The sequence below is a fragment of the Heterodontus francisci genome, chromosome X (genome assembly GCF_036365525.1).
Source record: "Heterodontus francisci isolate sHetFra1 chromosome X, sHetFra1.hap1, whole genome shotgun sequence".
Classification (NCBI taxonomy): Eukaryota; Metazoa; Chordata; class Chondrichthyes; order Heterodontiformes; family Heterodontidae; genus Heterodontus; species Heterodontus francisci.
Window position 1 is genome coordinate 24,465,179 of NC_090421.1, and position 20,347 is coordinate 24,485,525.

A 20,347-nucleotide genomic window follows, 5' to 3' on the forward strand; every position below is an offset into this window, starting at 1 on the left:
CAGGCCCTGAGCTTCACAAACACAAACACATACACTGCAGCCCAGGCCCTGAGCTTCACAAACACAAACACAACAGCCCAGGCCCTGAGCTTCACAAACACAAACACACAGCCCAGGCCCTGAGCTTCACAAGAACAAGCGCAAACACCACGGCACAGCCCCTGAGCTTCACAAACACAAACACCACAGCCCAGGCCCTGAGCTTCACAAACACAAACACAACAGCCCAGGCCCTGAGCTACACCAGCACAAACAGAAACACAACAGCCCAGGACCTGAGCTTCACAAACACAAACACAAACTAGGCATCCCAGGCCCTGAGCTTCACAAGCACAAACACAAACACCACAGCCCAGGCCCTGAGCTTCAACAACACATAAACAAACACAACAGCCCAGGCCCTGAGCTTCACAAACACAAACACATACACAAAAACAAACACCACAGCCAAGGCCCTGAGCCTCACAAACACTGACATAAACACAACAGCCCTGTCCCTGAGATTCACGAACGCAAACACAAACACCTCAGCCCAGGCCCTGAGCTTCACTAACACAAACACCACAGCCCTGGCCGTTAGCTTCACAAACACAAACACCACATCCCAGGCCCTGAGCTTCACAAACACAAACACAAACAATACAGCCCAGTCCCTGAGCTTCACAAACACGAACACACACAACACAGCCAAGTCCCTGAGCTTCACAAAAACAAACACAAACACAAACACAACAGCAGAAGCCCGGAGCTTCACAAACACAAACCCAACAGTCCAGGCCCTGAGCTTCACAAACACAAACACAAACATAACAGTCCTGGCCCTGAGCTTCACAAACACAAACACAAACACAACGGCCCAGGCCCAGAGCTTCACAAGCACAAACACAATCAACAGCCCAGGCCCTGAGCTTCACAAACACAAACACATGCACTAACACTACAGCCCACGCCCTGAGCTACACAAACACAAACACAAACACAGCGGCCCAGGCCCTGAGCTTCAGAAAAACAAACACATACACAACAGCCAAGTCCCTGAGCTTCACTAACACAAACACAAACACAACAGCCCAGGCCCGGAGATTCACAAACACAAACACAACAGTCCAGGCCCTGAGCTTCACAAACAAAAACACAGACACAACAGCCCAGGCCCTGAGCTTCACAAACACAAACACAAACATAACAGTCCTGGCCCTGAGCTTCACAAACACAAACACAAACACAACAGCCCAGGCCCTGAGCTTCACAAACACAAACACAAACACAACAGCTCAGGCCCTGAGCTTCACAAACACAAACACAAACACAACAGCCCAGGCCCTGAGCTTCACAAAAACAAACACAAACACAAAAACAACAGCCAAGGCCCTGAGCTTCACAAACACAAACACAACAGCCCAGGCGCTGAGCTTCACAAACACAAACACAAACACAACAGCCCAGTCCCTGAGCTTCACAAACACAAATACCACAGCCTAGGCCCTGAGCTTCACAAACACAAGCACAAACAACACGGCCCAGCCCCTGAGCTTCACAAACACAAACACAACAGCCCAGGCCCTGAGCTACACAAGCACAAACACAAACACAAACACTACAGCCCACGCCCTGAGCAACACAAACACAAACACTGCAGCCCAGGCCCTGAGCTTCACAAACACAAACACATACACAAAAACAAACACCACAGCCAAGGCCCTGAGCCTCACAAACACTAACACAAACACAACAGCCCAGGCCCTGAGCTTCACAAACACAAACACAAACACAACAGCCCAGGACCTGAGCTTCACAAACACAAACACAACAGCTCAGGCCCTGAGCTTCACAAACACAAACACAAACACTGCAGCCCAGGCCCTGAGCTTCACAAACACAAACACAACAGCCATCGCCCTGAGCTTCACAAACACAAACACTACAGCCCAGGCCATGAGCTTCCAAACACAAACACAAACACAACAGCCCAGGCCCTGAGCTTCACAAACACAAACACAACAGCCCAAGCCCTGAGCTTCACAAACACAAGCACAACAGCCCAGGCCCTGAGCTTCACAAACACAAACACATACACAACTGCCCCGGCCCTGAGCTTCACCAACACAAACACAACAGCCCAGGCCCGGAGCTTCACAAACACAAACACAACAGTCCAGGCCCTGAGCTTCACAAACACCAACACAAACACTGCAGCCCAGGCCCTGAGCTTCACAAACACAAACACAACAGCCCAGGCCCTGAGCTTCACAAAAACAAACACTAACACAAACACAAATCCCAGTCCCTGAGCTTCACAAACACAAACAAAAACACAACAGCCCAGTCCCTGAGCTTCACAAACACAAACACAAACATAACAGCCCTGGCCCTGAGCTTCACAAACACAAACACTAGCACTAACACTGCAGCACACGCCCTGAGCTTCACAAACACAAACACAAACACAACAGCCCAGGCCCGGAGATTCACAAACACAAACACAACAGTCCAGGCCCTGAGCTTCACAAACACAAACACAAACACAACAGCCCAGGCCCTGAGCTTCACAAACACAAACACAAACATAACAGTCCTGGCCCTGAGCTTCACAAACACAAACACAACAGCCCAGGCCCTGAGCTTCACAAACACAACAGCTCAGGCCCTGAGCTTCACAAACACAAACACAACAGCCCAGGCCCTGAGCTTCACAAAAGCAAACACAAACACCAAAACAAAGCCCAGGCGCTGAGCTTCACAAACACAAACACAAACACAACAGCCCAGGCCCTGAGCTTCACAAACACAGACACAAGCACTAACACTGCAGCACACGCCCTGAGCTTCACAAACACAAACAAAAACACAACAGCCCAGGCCCTGAGATTCACAAACACAAACACAACAGTCCAGGCCCTGAGCTTCACAAACACAAACACAAACACAAACAAAACAGCCCAGGCCCTGAGTTTCACAAACACAAACACAAACATAACAGTCCTGGCCCTGAGCTTCACAAACACAAACACAAACACAACAGCCCAGGCCCTGAGCTTCACAAACACAAACACAACAGCTCAGGCCCTGAGCTTCACAAACACAAACACAAACACAACAGCCCAGGACCTGAGCTTCACAAAAACAAACACAAACACTAAAACAACAGCCAAGGCCCTGAGCTTCACAAACACAAACACAACAGCCCAGGCGCTGAGCTTCACAAACACAAACACAAACACAACAGCCCAGTCCCTGAGCTTCACAAACACAAACACCACAGCCCAGGCCCTGAGCTTCACAAACACAAGCACAAACACCACGGCCCAGCCCCTGAGCTTCACAAACACAAACACAACAGCCCAGGCCCTGAGCGACACAAGCACAAACACAAACACAAACACTACAGCCCAGGCCCTGAGCTTCACAAACACAAACACAACAGCCCAGGCCCTGAGCTTCACAAACACAAACACAAACAGAACAGTCCAGGCCCTGAGCTTCACAAACACAAACACAAACACAACAGCCCAGGCCCTGAGCTTCAGAAACACAAACACAAACACAACAGCCCAGGCCCTGAGCTTCACAAACACATACACACGCACGAACACTACAGGCCACGCCCTGAGCTACACAAACACAAACACTGCAGCCCAGGCCCTGAGCTTCACAAACACAAACACAACAGCCCAGGCCCGGAGATTCACAAACACAAACACAACAGTCCTGGCCCTGAGCTTCAAAAACACAAACACAAACACAACAGCCCAGGCCCTGAGCTCCACAAACACAAACACAAACAGCTCAGGCCCTGAGCTTCACAAACACAAACACAAACACAACAGCCCAGGCCCTGAGCTTCACAAAAGCAAACACAAACACAAAAACAAAGCCCAGGCGCTGAGCTTCACAAACACAAACACAAACACAACAGCCCAGTCCCTGAGCTTCACAAACACAAACACCACAGCCCAGGCCCTGAGCTTCACAAACACAAGCACAAACACCACGGCCCAGCCCCTGAGCTTCACAAACACAAACACCACAGCCCAGGCCCTGAGCTTCACAAACACAAACACAACAGCCCAGGGCCTGAGCTACACAAGCACAAGCACAAACACAAACACTACAGCCCAGGCCCTGAGCTTCACAAACATAAACACAAACACCACAGCCAAGGCCCTGAGCCTCACAAACACTAACACAAACACAACAGCCCAGGCCCTGAGCTTCACAAACACAAACACAAACACAACAGCTCAGGCCCTGAGCTTCACAAACACAAACACGAACACTGCAGCCCAGGCCCTGAGCTTCACAAACACAAACACAACAGCCATCGCCCTGAGCTTCACAAACACAAACACAAACACTACAGCCCAGGCCATGAGCTTCCAAACACAAACACAAACACAACAGCCCAGGCCCAGAGCTTCACAAACACAAACACAACAGCCCAAGCCCTGAGCTTCACAAACACAAGCACAACAGCCCAGGCCCTGAGCTTCACAAACACAAACACATACACAACTGCCCAGGCCCTGAGCTTCACCAACACAAACAAAACAGCCCAGGCCCGGAGCTTCACAAACACAAACACAACAGTCCAGGCCCTGAGCTTCACAAACACCAACACAAACACTGCAGCCCAGGCCTTGAGCTTCACAAACACAAACACAACAGCCCAGGCTCTGAGCTTCACAAACACAAACACAACAGCCCAGTCCCTGAGCTTTACAAACACAAACACCACAGCCCAGGCCCTGAGCTTCACAAACACAAACACAAACATAACAGTCCTGGCCCTGAGCTTCACAAACACAAACACAACAGCCCAGGCCCTGAGCTTCACAAACACAAACACAAGCACTAACACTGCAGCACACGCCCTGAGCTTCACAAACACAAACACAACAGCCCAGGCCCGGAGATTCACAAACACAAACACAACAGTCCAGGCCCTGAGCTTCACAAACACAAACACAACAGCCCAGGCCCTGAGCTTCACAAACACAAACACAAACATAACAGTCCTGGCCCTGAGCTTCACAAACACAAACACAAACACAACAGCCCAGGCCCAGAGCTTCACAAACACAAACACAAACACAACAGCTCAGGCCCTGAGCTTCACAAACACAAACACAAACATAACAGCCCAGGCCCTGAGCTTCACAAAAGCAAACACAAACACAAAAACAAAGCCCAGGCGCTGAGCTTCACAAACACAAACACAACAGCCCAGTCCCTGAGCTTCACAAACACAAACACCACAGCCCAGGCCCTGAGCTTCACAAACACAAGCACAAACACCACGGCCCAGCCCCTGAGCTTCACAAACACAAACACCACAGCCCAGGCCCTGAGCTTCACAAACACAAACACAACAGCCCAGGCCCTGAGCTACACAAGCACAAGCACAAACACAAACACTACAGCCCAGGCCCTGAGCTTCACAAACATAAACACAAACACAACAGCCCAGGCCCTGAGCTTCACAAACACAAACACAAACATAACAGTCCAGGCCCTGAGCTCCACAAACACAAACACAAACACAACAGCCAAGGCCCTGAGCTTCACAAACACAAACACAAACACAACAGCCCAGGCCCTGAGCTTCACAAACACATACACAAGCACAAACACTACAGCCCACGCCCTGAGCTACACAAACAGAAACACAAACACAACAGCCCTGGCCCTGAGCTTCACAAAGACAAACACAAACACTACAACCCAGACCATGAGCTTCCAAACACAAACACAAACACAACAGCCCAGGCCCTGAGCTTCACAAACACAAACACAGCAGCCCAAGCCCTGAGCTTCACAAACACAAACACCACATCCCAGGCCCTGAGCTTCACAAACACAAACAATACAGCCCAGTCCCTGAGCTTCACAAACACGAACACACACAACACAGCCAAGTCCCTGAGCTTCACAAAAACAAACACTAACACAAACACAACAGCAGAAGCCCGGAGCTTCACAAACACAAACCCAACAGTCCAGGCCCTGAGCTTCACAAACACAAACACAAACATAACAGTCCTGGCCCTGAGCTTCACAAACACAAACACAAACACAACGGCCCAGGCCCAGAGCTTCACAAGCACAAACACAATCAACAGCCCAGGCCCTGAGCTTCACAAACACAAACACATGCACTAACACTACAGCCCACGCCCTGAGCTACACAAACACAAACACAAACACAACAGCCCAGGCCCTGAGCTTCACAAATACAAACACAAACACAGCGGCCCAGGCCCTGAGCTTCAGAAAAACAAACACATACACAACAGCCAAGTCCCTGAGCTTCACTAACACAAACACAAACACAACAGCCCAGGCCCGGAGATTCACAAACACAAACACAACAGTCCAGGCCCTGAGCTTTACAAACAAAAACACAGACACAACAGCCCAGGCCCTGAGCTTCATAAACACAAACATAACAGTCCTGGCCCTGAGCTTCACAAACACAAACACAACAGCCCAGGCCCTGAGCTTCACAAACACAAACACAAACACAACAGCTCAGGCCCTGAGCTTCACAAACACAAACACAAACACAACAGTCCAGGCCCTGAGCCTCACAAAAACAAACACAAACACAAAAACAACAGCCAAGGCCCTGAGCTTCACAAACACAAACACAACAGCCCAGGCGCTGAGCTTCACAAACACAAACACAAACACAACAGCCCAGTCCCTGAGCTTCACAAACACAAACACCACAGCCCAGGCCCTGAGCTTCACAAACACAAGCACAAACACCACGGCCCAGCACCTGATTTTCACAAACACAAACACAACAGCCCAGGCCCTGAGCTACACAAGCACAAACACAAACACAAACACTACAGCCCACGCCCTGAGCAACACAAACAAAAACACTGCAGCCCAGGCCCTGAGCTTCACAAAGACAAACACAAACACTACAACCCAGACCATGAGCTTCCAAACACAAACACAAACACAACAGCCCAGGCCCTGAGCTTCACAAACACAAACACAGCAGCCCAAGCCCTGAGCTTCACAAACACAAACACCACATCCCAGGCCCTGAGCTTCACAAACACAAACAATACAGCCCAGTCCCTGAGCTTCACAAACACGAACACACACAACACAGCCAAGTCCCTGAGCTTCACAAAAACAAACACAAACACAAACACAACAGCAGAAGCCCGGAGCTTCACAAACACAAACCCAACAGTCCAGGCCCTGAGCTTCACAAACACAAACACAAACATAACAGTCCTGGCCCTGAGCTTCACAAACACAAACACAAACACAACGGCCCAGGCCCAGAGCTTCACAAGCACAAACACAATCAACAGCCCAGGCCCTGAGCTTCACAAACACAAACACATGCACTAACACTACAGCCCACGCCCTGTGCTACACAAACACAAACACAAACACAACAGCCCAGGCCCTGAGCTTCACAAATACAAACACAAACACAGCAGCCCAGGCCCTGAGCTTCAGAAAAACAAACACATACACAACAGCCAAGTCCCTGAGCTTCACTAACACAAACACAAACACAACAGCCCAGGCCCGGAGATTCACAAACACAAACACAACAGTCCAGGCCCTGAGCTTCACAAACAAAAACACAGACACAACAGCCCAGGCCCTGAGCTTCACAAACACAAACATAACAGTCCTGGCCCTGAGCTTCACAAACACAAACACAACAGCCCAGGCCCTGAGCTTCACAAACACAAACACAAACACAACAGCTCAGGCCCTGAGCTTCACAAACACAAACACAACAGCCCAGGCCCTGAGCCTCACAAAAACAAACACAAACACAAAAACAACAGCCAAGGCCCTGAGCTTCACAAACACAAACACAACAGCCCAGGCGCTGAGCTTCACAAACACAAACACAAACACAACAGCCCAGTCCCTGAGCTTCACAAACACAAACACCACAGCCCAGGCCCTGAGCTTCACAAACACAAGCACAAACACCACGGCCCAGCCCCTGATTTTCACAAACACAAACACAACAGCCCAGGCCCTGAGCTACACAAGCACAAACACAAACACAAACACTACAGCCCACGCCCTGAGCAACACAAACACAAACACTGCAGCCCAGGCCCTGAGCTTCACAAACACAAACACATACACAAAAACAAACACCACAGCCAAGGCCCTGAGCCTCACAAACACTAACACAAACACAACAGCCCAGGCCCTGAGCTTCACAAACACAAACACAAACACAACAGCCCAGGACCTGAGCTTCACAAACACAAACACAAACACAACAGCTCAGGCCCTGAGCTTCACAAACACAAACACAAAAGCCCAGGCCCTGAGCTTCACAAACACAAACACAACAGCCATCGCCCTGAGCTTCACAAACACAAACACTACAGCCCAGGCCATGAGCTTCCAAACACAAACACAAACACAACAGCCCAGGCCCTGAGCTTCACAAACACAAACACAACAGCCCAAGCCCTGAGCTTCACAAACACAAGCACAACAGCCCAGGCCCTGAGCTTCACAAACACAAACACATACACAACTGCCCCGGCCCTGAGCTTCACCAACACAAACACAACAGCCCAGGCCCGGAGCTTCACAAACACAAACACAACAGTCCAGGCCCTGAGCTTCACAAACACCAACACAAACACTGCAGCCCAGGCCCTGAGCTTCACAAACACAAACACAACAGCCCAGGCCCTGAGCTTCACAAAAACAAACACTAACACAAACACAAAGCCCAGTCCCTGAGCTTCACAAACACAAACACAAACACAACAGCCCAGTCGCTGAGCTTCACAAACACAAACACAAACATAACAGTCCTGGCCCTGAGCTTCACAAACACAAACACAACAGCCCAGGCCCTGAGCTTCACAAACACAAACACAAGCACTAACACTGCAGCACACGCCCTGAGCTTCACAAACACAAACACAAACACAACAGCCCAGGCCCGGAGATTCACAAACACAAACACAACAGTCCAGGCCCTGAGCTTCACAAACACAAACACAAACACAACAGCCCAGGCCCTGAGCTTCACAAACACAAACACAAACATAACAGTCCTGGCCCTGAGCTTCACAAACACAAACACAACAGCCCAGGCCCTGAGCTTCACAAACACAACAGCTCAGGCCCTGAGCTTCACAAACACAAACACAAACACAACAGCCCAGGCCCTGAGCTTCACAAAAGCAAACACAAACACCAAAACAAAGCCCAGGCGCTGAGCTTCACAAACACAAACACAAACACAACAGCCCAGTCCCTGAGCTCACAAACACAAACACAAACACAACAGCCCAGGCCCTGAGCTTCACAAACACAAACACAAGCTCTAACACTGCAGCAAACGCCCTGAGCTTCACAAACACAAACACAAACACAACAGCCCAGGCCCGGAGATTCACAAACACAAACACAACAGTCCAGGCCCTGAGCTTCACAAACACAAACACAAACAAAACAGCCCAGGCCCTGAGCTTCACAAACACAAACATAACAGTCCTGGCCCTGAGCTTCACAAACACAAACACAACAGCTCAGGCCCTGAGCTTCACAAACACAAACACAAACACAACAGCCCAGGACCTGAGCTTCACAAAAACAAACACAAACACTAAAACAACAGCCAAGGCCCTGAGCTTCACAAACACAAACACAACAGCCCAGGCGCTGAGATTCACAAACACAAACACAAACACAACTGCCCAGTCCCTGAGCTTCACAAACACAAACACCACAGCCCAGGCCCTGAGCTTCACAAACACAAGCACAAACACCACGGCCCAGCCCCTGAGCTTCACAAACACAAACACAACAGCCCAGGCCCTGAGCGACACAAGCACAAACTCAAACACAAACACTACAGCCCAGGCCCTGAGCTTCACAAACACAAACACAACAGCCCAGGCCCTGAGCTTCACAAACACAAACACAAACAGAACAGTCCAGGCCCTGAGCTTCACAAACACAAACACAAACACAACAGCCCAGACCCTGAGCTTCAGAAACACAAACAAAAACACAACAGCCCAGGCCCTGAGCTTCACAAACACATACACAAGCACGAACACTACAGGCCACGCCCTGAGCTACACAAACACAAACACTGCAGCCCAGGCCCTGAGCTTCACAAACACAAACACATACACAAAAACAAACACCACAGCCAAGGCCCTGAGCCTCACAAACACTAACACAAACACAACAGCCCAGGCCCTGAGCTTCACAAACACAAACACAAACACAACAGCTCAGGCCCTGAGCTTCACAAACACAAACACGAACACTGCAGCCCAGGCCCTGAGCTTCACAAACACAAACACAACAGCCATCGCCCTGAGCTTCACAAACACAAACACAAACACTACAGCCCAGGCCATGAGCTTCCAAACACAAACACAAACACAACAGCCCAGGCCCTGAGCTTCACAAACACAAACACAACAGCCCAAGCCCTGAGCTTCACAAACACAAGCACAACAGCCCAGGCCCTGAGCTTCACAAACACAAACACATACACAACTGCCCAGGCCCTGAGCTTCACCAACACAAACAAAACAGCCCAGGCCCGGAGCTTCACAAACACAAACACAACCGTCCAGGCCCTGAGCTTCACAAACACCAACACAAACATAACAGTCCTGGCCCTGAGCTTCACAAACACAAACACAACAGCCCAGGCCCTGAGCTTCACAAACACAAGCACAAACACCACGGCCCAGCCCCTGAGCTTCACAAACACAAACACAACAGCCCAGGCCCTGAGCGACACAAGCACAAACTCAAACACAAACACTACAGCCCAGGCCCTGAGCTTCACAAACACAAACACAACAGCCCAGGCCCTGAGCTTCACAAACACAAACACAAACAGAACAGTCCAGGCCCTGAGCTTCACAAGCACAAACACAAACACAACAGCCCAGACCCTGAGCTTCAGAAACACAAACAAAAACACAACAGCCCAGGCCCTGAGCTTCACAAACACATACACAAGCACGAACACTACAGGCCATGCCCTGAGCTACACAAACACAAACACTGCAGCCCAGGCCCTGAGCTTCACAAACACAAACACATACACAAAAACAAACACCACAGCCAAGGCCCTGAGCCTCACAAACACTAACACAAACACAACAGCCCAGGCCCTGAGCTTCACAAACACAAACACAAACACAACAGCTCAGGCCCTGAGCTTCACAAACACAAACACGAACACTGCAGCCCAGGCCCTGAGCTTCACAAACACAAACACAACAGCCATCGCCCTGAGCTTCACAAACACAAACACAAACACTACAGCCCAGGCCATGAGCTTCCAAACACAAACACAAACACAACAGCCCAGGCCCTGAGCTTCACAAACACAAACACAACAGCCCAAGCCCTGAGCTTCACAAACACAAGCACAACAGCCCAGGCCCTGAGCTTCACAAACACAAACACATACACAACTGCCCAGGCCCTGAGCTTCACCAACACAAACAAAACAGCCCAGGCCCGGAGCTTCACAAACACAAACATAACAGTCCTGGCCCTGAGCTTCACAAACACAAACACAAACACAACAGCCCAGGCCCTGAGCTTCACAAACACAAACACAAACATAACAGTCCTGGCCCTGAGCTTCACAAACACAAGCACTAACACTGCAGCACACGCCCTGAGCTTCACAAACACAAACACAACAGCCCAGGCCCGGAGATTCACAGACACAAACACAACAGTCCAGGCCCTGAGCTTCACAAACACAAACACAAACACAACAGCCCAGGCCCTGAGCTTCACAAACACAAACACAAACATAACAGTCCTGGCCCTGAGCTTCACAAACACAAACACAAACACAACAGCCCAGGCCCTGAGCTTCACAAACACAAACACAACAGCTCAGGCCCTGAGCTTCACAAACACAAACACAAACACAACAGCCCAGGCCCTGAGCTTCACAAAAGCAAACACAAACACAAAAACAAAGCCCAGGCGCTGAGCTTCACAAACACAAACACAAACACAACAGCCCAGTCACTGAGCTTCACAAACACAAACACCACAGCCCAGGCCCTGAGCTTCACAAACACAAGCACAAACACCACGGCCCAGCCCCTGAGCTTCACAAACACAAACACCACAGCCCAGGCCCTGAGCTTCACAAACACAAACACAACAGCCCAGGCCCTGAGCTACACAAGCACAAACACAAACACTACAGCCCAGGCCCTGAGCTTCACAAACATAAACACAAACACCACAGCCAAGGCCCTGAGCCTCACAAACACTAACACAAACACAACAGCCCAGGCCCTGCGCTTCACAAACACAAACACAAACACAACAGCTCAGGCCCTGAGCTTCACAAACACAAACACGAACACTGCCGCCCAGGCCCTGAGCTTCACAAACACAAACACAACAGCCCAGGCCCTGAGCTTCACAAACACAAACACAACAGCCCAAGCCCTGAGCTTCACAAACACAAGCACAACAGCCCAGGCCCTGAGCTTCACAAACACAAACACATACACAACTGCCCAGGCCCTGAGCTTCACCAACACAAACAAAACAGCCCAGGCCCGGATCTTCACAAACACAAACACAACAGTCCAGGCCCTGAGCTTCACAAACACCAACACAAACACTGCAGCCCAGGCCTTGAGCTTCACAAACACAAACACAACAGCCCAGGCTCTGAGCTTCACAAACACAAACACAACAGCCCAGTCCCTGAGCTTCACAAACACAAACACCACAGCCCAGGCCCTGAGCTTCACAAACACAAACACAAACATAACAGTCCTGGCCCTGAGCTTCACAAACACAAACACAACAGCCCAGGCCCTGAGCTTCACAAACACAAACACAAGCACTAACACTGCAGCACACGCCCTGAGCTTCACAAACACAAACACAACAGCCCAGGCCCGGAGATTCACAAACACAAACACAACAGTCCAGGCCCTGAGCTTCACAAACACAAACACAAACACAACAGCCCAGGCCCTGAGCTTCACAAACACAAACACAAACATATCAGTCCTGGCCCTGAGCTTCACAAACACAAACACAAACACAACAGCCCAGGCCCTGAGCTTCACAAACACAAACACAAACACAACAGCTCAGGCCCTGAGCTTCACAAACACAAACACAACAGCCAAGGCCCTGAGCTTCACAAAAGCAAACACAAACACAAAAACAAAGCCCAGGCGCTGAGCTTCACAAACACAAACACAAACACAACAGCCCAGGCACTGAGCTTCACAAACACAAACACCACAGCACAGGCCCTGAGCTTCACAAACACAAGCACAAACACCACGGCCCAGCCCCTGAGCTTCACAAACACAAACACCACAGCCCAGGCCCTGAGCTTCACAAACACAAACACAACAGCCCAGGCCCTGAGCTACACAAGCACAAGCACAAACACAAACACTACAGCCCAGGCCCTGAGCTTCACAAACATAAACACAAACACAACAGCCCAGGCCCTGAGCTTCACAAACACAAACATAACAGTCCAGGCCCTGAGCTCCACAAGCACAAACACAAACACAACAGCCAAGGCCCTGACCTTCACAAACACAAACACAAACACAACAGCCCAGGCCCTGAGCTTCACAAACACATACACAAGCACAAACACTACAGCCCACGCCCTGAGCTACACAAACAGAAACACAAACACAACAGCCCAGGCCCTGAGCTTCACAAACACAACAGCCCAGGCCCTGAGCTTCACAAACACAAAGACAAACACAACAGCTCAGGCCCTGAGCTTCACAAACACAAACACAAACACTGCAGCACAGGCCCTGAGCTTCACAAACACAAGCACAACAGCCCAGGCCCTGAGCTTCACAAACACAAACACATACACAACTGCCCAGGCCCAGAGCTTCACCAACACAAACACAACAGCCCAGGCCCGGAGCTTCACAAACACAAACACAACAGTCCAGTCCCTGAGCTTCACAAACACCCACTCAAACACTGCAGCCCAGGCCCTGAGCTTCACAAACACAAACACAACAGCCCAGGACCTGAGCTTCACAAAAACAAACACTAACACCAACACAAAGCCCAGGCCCTGAGCTTCACAAACACAAACACAACAGCCCAGTCCCTGAGCTTCACAAACACAAACACCACAGCCCAGGCCCTGAGCTTCACAAAAACAAACACAAACACCACGGCACAGCCCCTGAGCTTCACAAACACAAACACAAACACCACAGCCCAGGCCCTGAGCTTCACAAACACAAACACAACATCCCAGGCCCTGAGCTACACCAGCTCAAACATAATCACAAACACAACAGCCCAGGACCTGAGCTTCACAAACACAAACACAAACTCAACATCCAAGGCCCTGAGCTTCACAAGCACAAACACAAACACCACAGCCCAGGCCCTGAGCTTCACAAACACAACAGCCCAGGCCCTGAGCTTCACAAACACAAAGACAAACACAACAGCTCAGGCCCTGAGCTTCACAAACACAAACACAAACACTGCAGCACAGGCCCTGAGCTTCACAAACACAAGCACAACAGCCCAGGCCCTGAGCTTCACAAACACAAACACATACACTACTGCCCAGGCCCAGAGCTTCACCAACACAAACACAACAGCCCAGGCCCGGAGCTTCACAAACACAAACACAACAGTCCAGTCCCTGAGCTTCACAAACACCCACTCAAACACTGCAGCCCAGGCCCTGAGCTTCACAAACACAAACACAACAGCCCAGGACCTGAGCTTCACAAAAACAAACACTAACACCAACACAAAGCCCAGGCCCTGAGCTTCACAAACACAAACACAACAGCCCAGTCCCTGAGCTTCACAAACACAAACACCACAGCCCAGGCCCTGAGCTTCACAAAAACAAACACAAACACCACGGCACAGCCCCTGAGCTTCACAAACACAAACACAAACACCACAGCCCAGGCCCTGAGCTTCACAAACACAAACACAACAGCCCAGGCCCTGAGCTACACCAGCACAAACATAATCACAAACACAACAGCCCAGGACCTGAGCTTCACAAACACAAACACAAACTCAACATCCAAGGCCCTGAGCTTCACAAGCACAAACACAAACACCACAGCCCAGGCCCTGAGCTTCAACAACACATAAACAAACAACACAGCCCAGGCCCTGAGCTTCACAAACACTAACACAAACACAACAGCCCTGTCCCTGAGCTTCACGAACGCAAACACAAACACCTCAGCCCAGGCCCTGAGCATCACAAACACAAACACCACAGCCCTTGTCGTTAGCTTCACAAACACAAACACCAACACCACAGCCTGGGCCCTGAGCTTCTCACACACAAACACAAACACAAACAATACAGCCCAGTCCCTGAGCTTCACAAACACACACACCACAGCCAAGTCCCTGAGCTTCACAAACACAAACACAACAGCCCAGGCCCGGAGCTTCACAAACACAAACCCAACAGTCCAGGCCCTGAGCTTCACAAACACAAACACAAACATAACAGTCCTGGCCCTGAGCTTCACAAACACAAACACAAACACAACAGCCAAGGCCCTAAGCTTCACAAGCACAAACACAAACACAACAGCCCAGGCCCTGAGCTTCACAAACACAAACACTTGCACTAACACGACAGCCCACGTCCTGAGCTACACAAACACAAACACAAACACAACAGCCCAGGCCCTGAGCTTCACAAACACAAACACAAACACAACAGCCCAGGCCCTGAGCTTCACAAAAACAAACACATACACAACAGCCATTTCCCTGAGCTTCACAAACACAAAGACAACAGCCCAGGCCCTGAGCTTCACAAACACAAACACAGACACCACAGCCCAGGCCCTGAGCTTCACAAACACAAACACAACAGCCAAGGCCCTGAGCTTCACAAACACAAACACAAACACAAACACAACAGCCCAGGCCCTGAGCTTCACAAACACAAACACAAACGCCTTGTCCCAGAGCTTCACAAACAAAAACACAAGCACCACAACCCATGACCTGAGCTTCACAAACACAAACACAGCAGCCCAGGCCCTGAGCTTCACAAACATAAACACAACAGCTCAGGCCCTGAGCTTCACAAACACAACACAAACACTGCAGCCCAGGCCCTGAACTTCACAAACACAAACACAACAGCCCAGGCCCTGAGCCTCACAAAAATAACCTCTGACACAAACACAAAGCCCAGGCCCTGAGCTTCACAAACACAAACACAAACACAACAGCCCAGGCCCTGAGCTTCACAAACACAAACACAAAGCCCAGGCCCTGAGCTTCACAAAAACAAGCACAAACACCACGGCACAGCCCCTGAACTTCACAAACACAAACACCACAGCCCAGGCCCTGAGCTTCACAAACACAAACAAAACAGCCCAGGCCCTGAGCTACACCAGCACAAACACAAACACAACAGCCCAGGACCTGAGCTTCACAAACACAAACACAAACTCAACATCCCAGGCCCTGAGCTTCACAAGCACAAACACAAACACCACAGCCCAGGCCCTGAGCTTCAACAACACATAAACAAACACAACAGCCCAGGCCCTGAGCTTCACAAACACAAACACATACACAAAAACAAACACCACAGCCAAGGCCCTGAGCCTCACAAACACTGACACAAACACGACAGCCCTGTCCCTGAGCTTCACGAACGCAAACACAAACACCTCAGCCCAGACCCTGAGCTTCACAAACACAAATACCACAGCCCAGGCCCTGAGCTTCACAAACACAAACACCAACACCACAGCCTGGGCCCTGAGCTTCTCACACACAAACACAAACAATACAGCCCAGTGCCTGAGCTTCACAAACACGAACACACACAACACAGCCAAGTCCCTGAGCTTCACAAACACAAACACAACAGCAGAAGCCCGGAGCTTCACAAACACAAACCCAACAGTCCAGGCCCTGAGCTTCACAAACACAAACATAACAGTCCTGGCCCTGAGCTTCACAAACACAAACACAAGGATAATAGCCCAGGCCCTGAGCTTCACAAGCACAAACACAAAAACAACAGCCCAGGCCCTGAGCTTCACAAACACAAACACATGCACTAACACTACAGCCCACGCCCTGAGCTACACAAACACAAACACAAACACAACAGCCCAGGCCCTGAGCTTCAAAAACACAAACACAAACACAACAGCCCAGACCCTGAGCTTCACAAACACAAATTCAAACACAACAGCCCAGGCCCGGAGATTCACAAACACAAACACAACAGTCCAGGCCCTGAGCTTCACAAACACAAACACAAACATAACAGTCCTGGCCCTGAGCTTCACAAACACAAACACAACAGCCCAGTCCCTGAGCTTCACAAACACAAACACTAACACTGCAGCACACGCCCTGAGCTTCACAAACACAAACACAAACACAACAGCCCAGGCCCGGAGATTCACAAACACAAAAGTCCAGGCCCTGAGCTTCACAAACACAAACACAACAGCCCAGTCCCTGAGCTTCACAAACACAAACACAACATTCCTGGCCCTGAGCTTCACAAACACAAACACAAACACAACAGCCCAGGCCCTGAGCTTCACAAACACAAACACAAACACAACAGCTCAGGCCCTGAGCTTCACAAACACAGACACAAACACAACAGCCCAGGCCCTGAGCTTCACAAAAACAAACACAAACACAAACACTACAGCCCACGCCCTGAGGTACACAAACACAAACACAAACACTGCAGCCCAGGCCCTGAGCTTCACAAACACAAACACATACACAAAAACAAACACCACAGCCAAGGCCCTGAGCCTCACAAACACTAACACAAACACAACAGCCAAGGCCCTGAGCTTCACAAACACAAACACAACAGCCCAGGCCCTGAGCTTCACAAACACAAACACAACAGCTCAGGCCCTGAGCTTCACAAACACAATCACAAACACTGCAGCCCAGGCCCTGAGCTTCACAAACACAAACACAACAGCCATCGCCCTGAGCTTCACAAACACAAACACAAACACTACAGCCCAGGCCATGAACTTCCAAACACAAACACAAACACAACAGCCCAGGCCCTGAGCTTCACAAACACAAGCACAACAGCCCGGGCCCTGAGCTTCACAAACACAAACACATACACAACTGCCCAGGCCCTGAGCTTCACCAACACAAACACAACAGCCCAGGCCCGGAGCTTCACAAACACAAACACAACAGTCCAGGCCCTGAGCTTCACAAACACCAACACAAACACTGCAACCCAGGCCCTGAGCTTCACAAACACAAACACAAACACAACAGCTCAGGCCCTGAGCTTCACAAACACAAACACAAACACAACAGCCCAGGCCCTGAGCTTCACAAAAACAAAGACAAACACAAAAACAACAGCCAAGGCCCTGAACTTCACAAAAACAAACACCACAGCCCAGGCCCTGAGCTTCACATACACAAACACAAACACAACAGCCCAGGCCCTGAGCTTCACAAACACAAACACCACAGCCCAGGCCCTGAGCTTCACATACACAAACACAAACACAACAGCCCAGGCCCTGAGCTTCACAAACACAAACACAAGCACTAACACTGCAGCACACGCCCTGAGCTTCACAAACACAAACACAACAGCCCAGGCCCGGAGATTCACAAACACAAACACAACAGTCCAGGCCCTGAGCTTCACAAACACAAACACAACAGCCCAGGCCCTGAGCTTCACAAACACAAACACAAACATAACAGTCCTGGCCCTGAGATTCACAAACACAAACACAAACACAACAGCCCAGGCCCTGAGCTTCACAAACACAAACACAACAGCTCAGGCCCTGAGCTTCACAAACACAAACACAACAGCCCAGGCCCTGAGCTTCACAAAAACAAACACAAACACAAAAACAAAGCCCAGGCGCTGAGCTTCACAAACACAAACACAACAGCCCAGTCCCTGAGCTTCACAAACACAAACACCACAGCCCAGGCCCTGAGCTTCACAAACACAAGCACAAACACCAGGGCCCAGCCCCTGAGCTTCACAAACACAAACACCACAGCCCAGGCCCTGAGCTTCACAAACACAAACACAACAGCCCAGGCCCTGAGCTACACAAGCACAAGCACAAACACAAACACTACAGCCCAGGCCCTGAGCTTCACAAACACAAACACAAACACAACAGCCCAGGCCCTGAGCTTCACAAACACAAACACAAACACAACAGCTCAGGCCCTGAGCTTCACAAACACAAACACAAACACAACAGCCCTGGCCCTGAGCTTCACAAACACATACACAAGCACTAACACTACAGCCCACGCCCTGAGCTACACAAACAGAAACACAAACACAACAGCCCAGGCCCTGAGCTTCACAAACACAAACACAACAGCCCAGGCCCTGAGCTTCACAAACACAGACACAAACACAACAGCTCAGGCCCTGAGCTTCACAAACACAAACACAACAGCCATCGCCCTGAGCTTCACAAAGACAAACACAAACACTACAGCCCAGGCCATGAGCTTCCAAACACAAACACAAACACAACAGCCCAGGCCCTGAGCTTCACAAACACAAACACAACAGCCCAAGCCCTGAGCTTCAGAAACACAAGCACAACAGCCCAGGCCCTGAGCTTCACAAACACAAACACATACACAACTGCCCAGGCCCAGAGCTTCACCAACACAAACAGAACAGCCCAGGCCCGGAGCTTCACAAACACAAACACAACAGTCCAGGCCCTGAGCTTCACAAACACCAACACAAACACTGCAGCCCAGGCCCTGAGCTTCACAAACACAAAAGCCCAGGACCTGAGATTCACAAAAACAAACACTAACACAAACAGAAAAGCCCAGGCCCTGAGCTTCACAAACACAAACACAAACACAACAGCCCAGGCCCTGAGCTTCACAAACACAAACACCACAGCCCAGGCCCTGCGCTTCACAAAAACAAGCACAAACACCACGGCACAGCCCCTGAGCTTCACAAACACAAACACAAACACCACAGCCCAGGCCCTGAGCTTCACAAACACAAACACAACAGCCCAGGCCCTGAGCTACACCAGCACAAACACAATCACTAACACAACAGCCCAGGACCTGAGCTTCACAAACACAAACACAAACTCAACATTCCAGGCCCTGAGCTTCACAAGCACAAACACAAACACCACAGCCCAGGCCCTGAGCTTCAACAACACATAAACAAACAACACAGCCCTGCCCCTGAGCTTCACAAACAAAAACACATACACAAAAACAAACACCACAGCCAAGGCCCTGAGCCTCACAAACACTA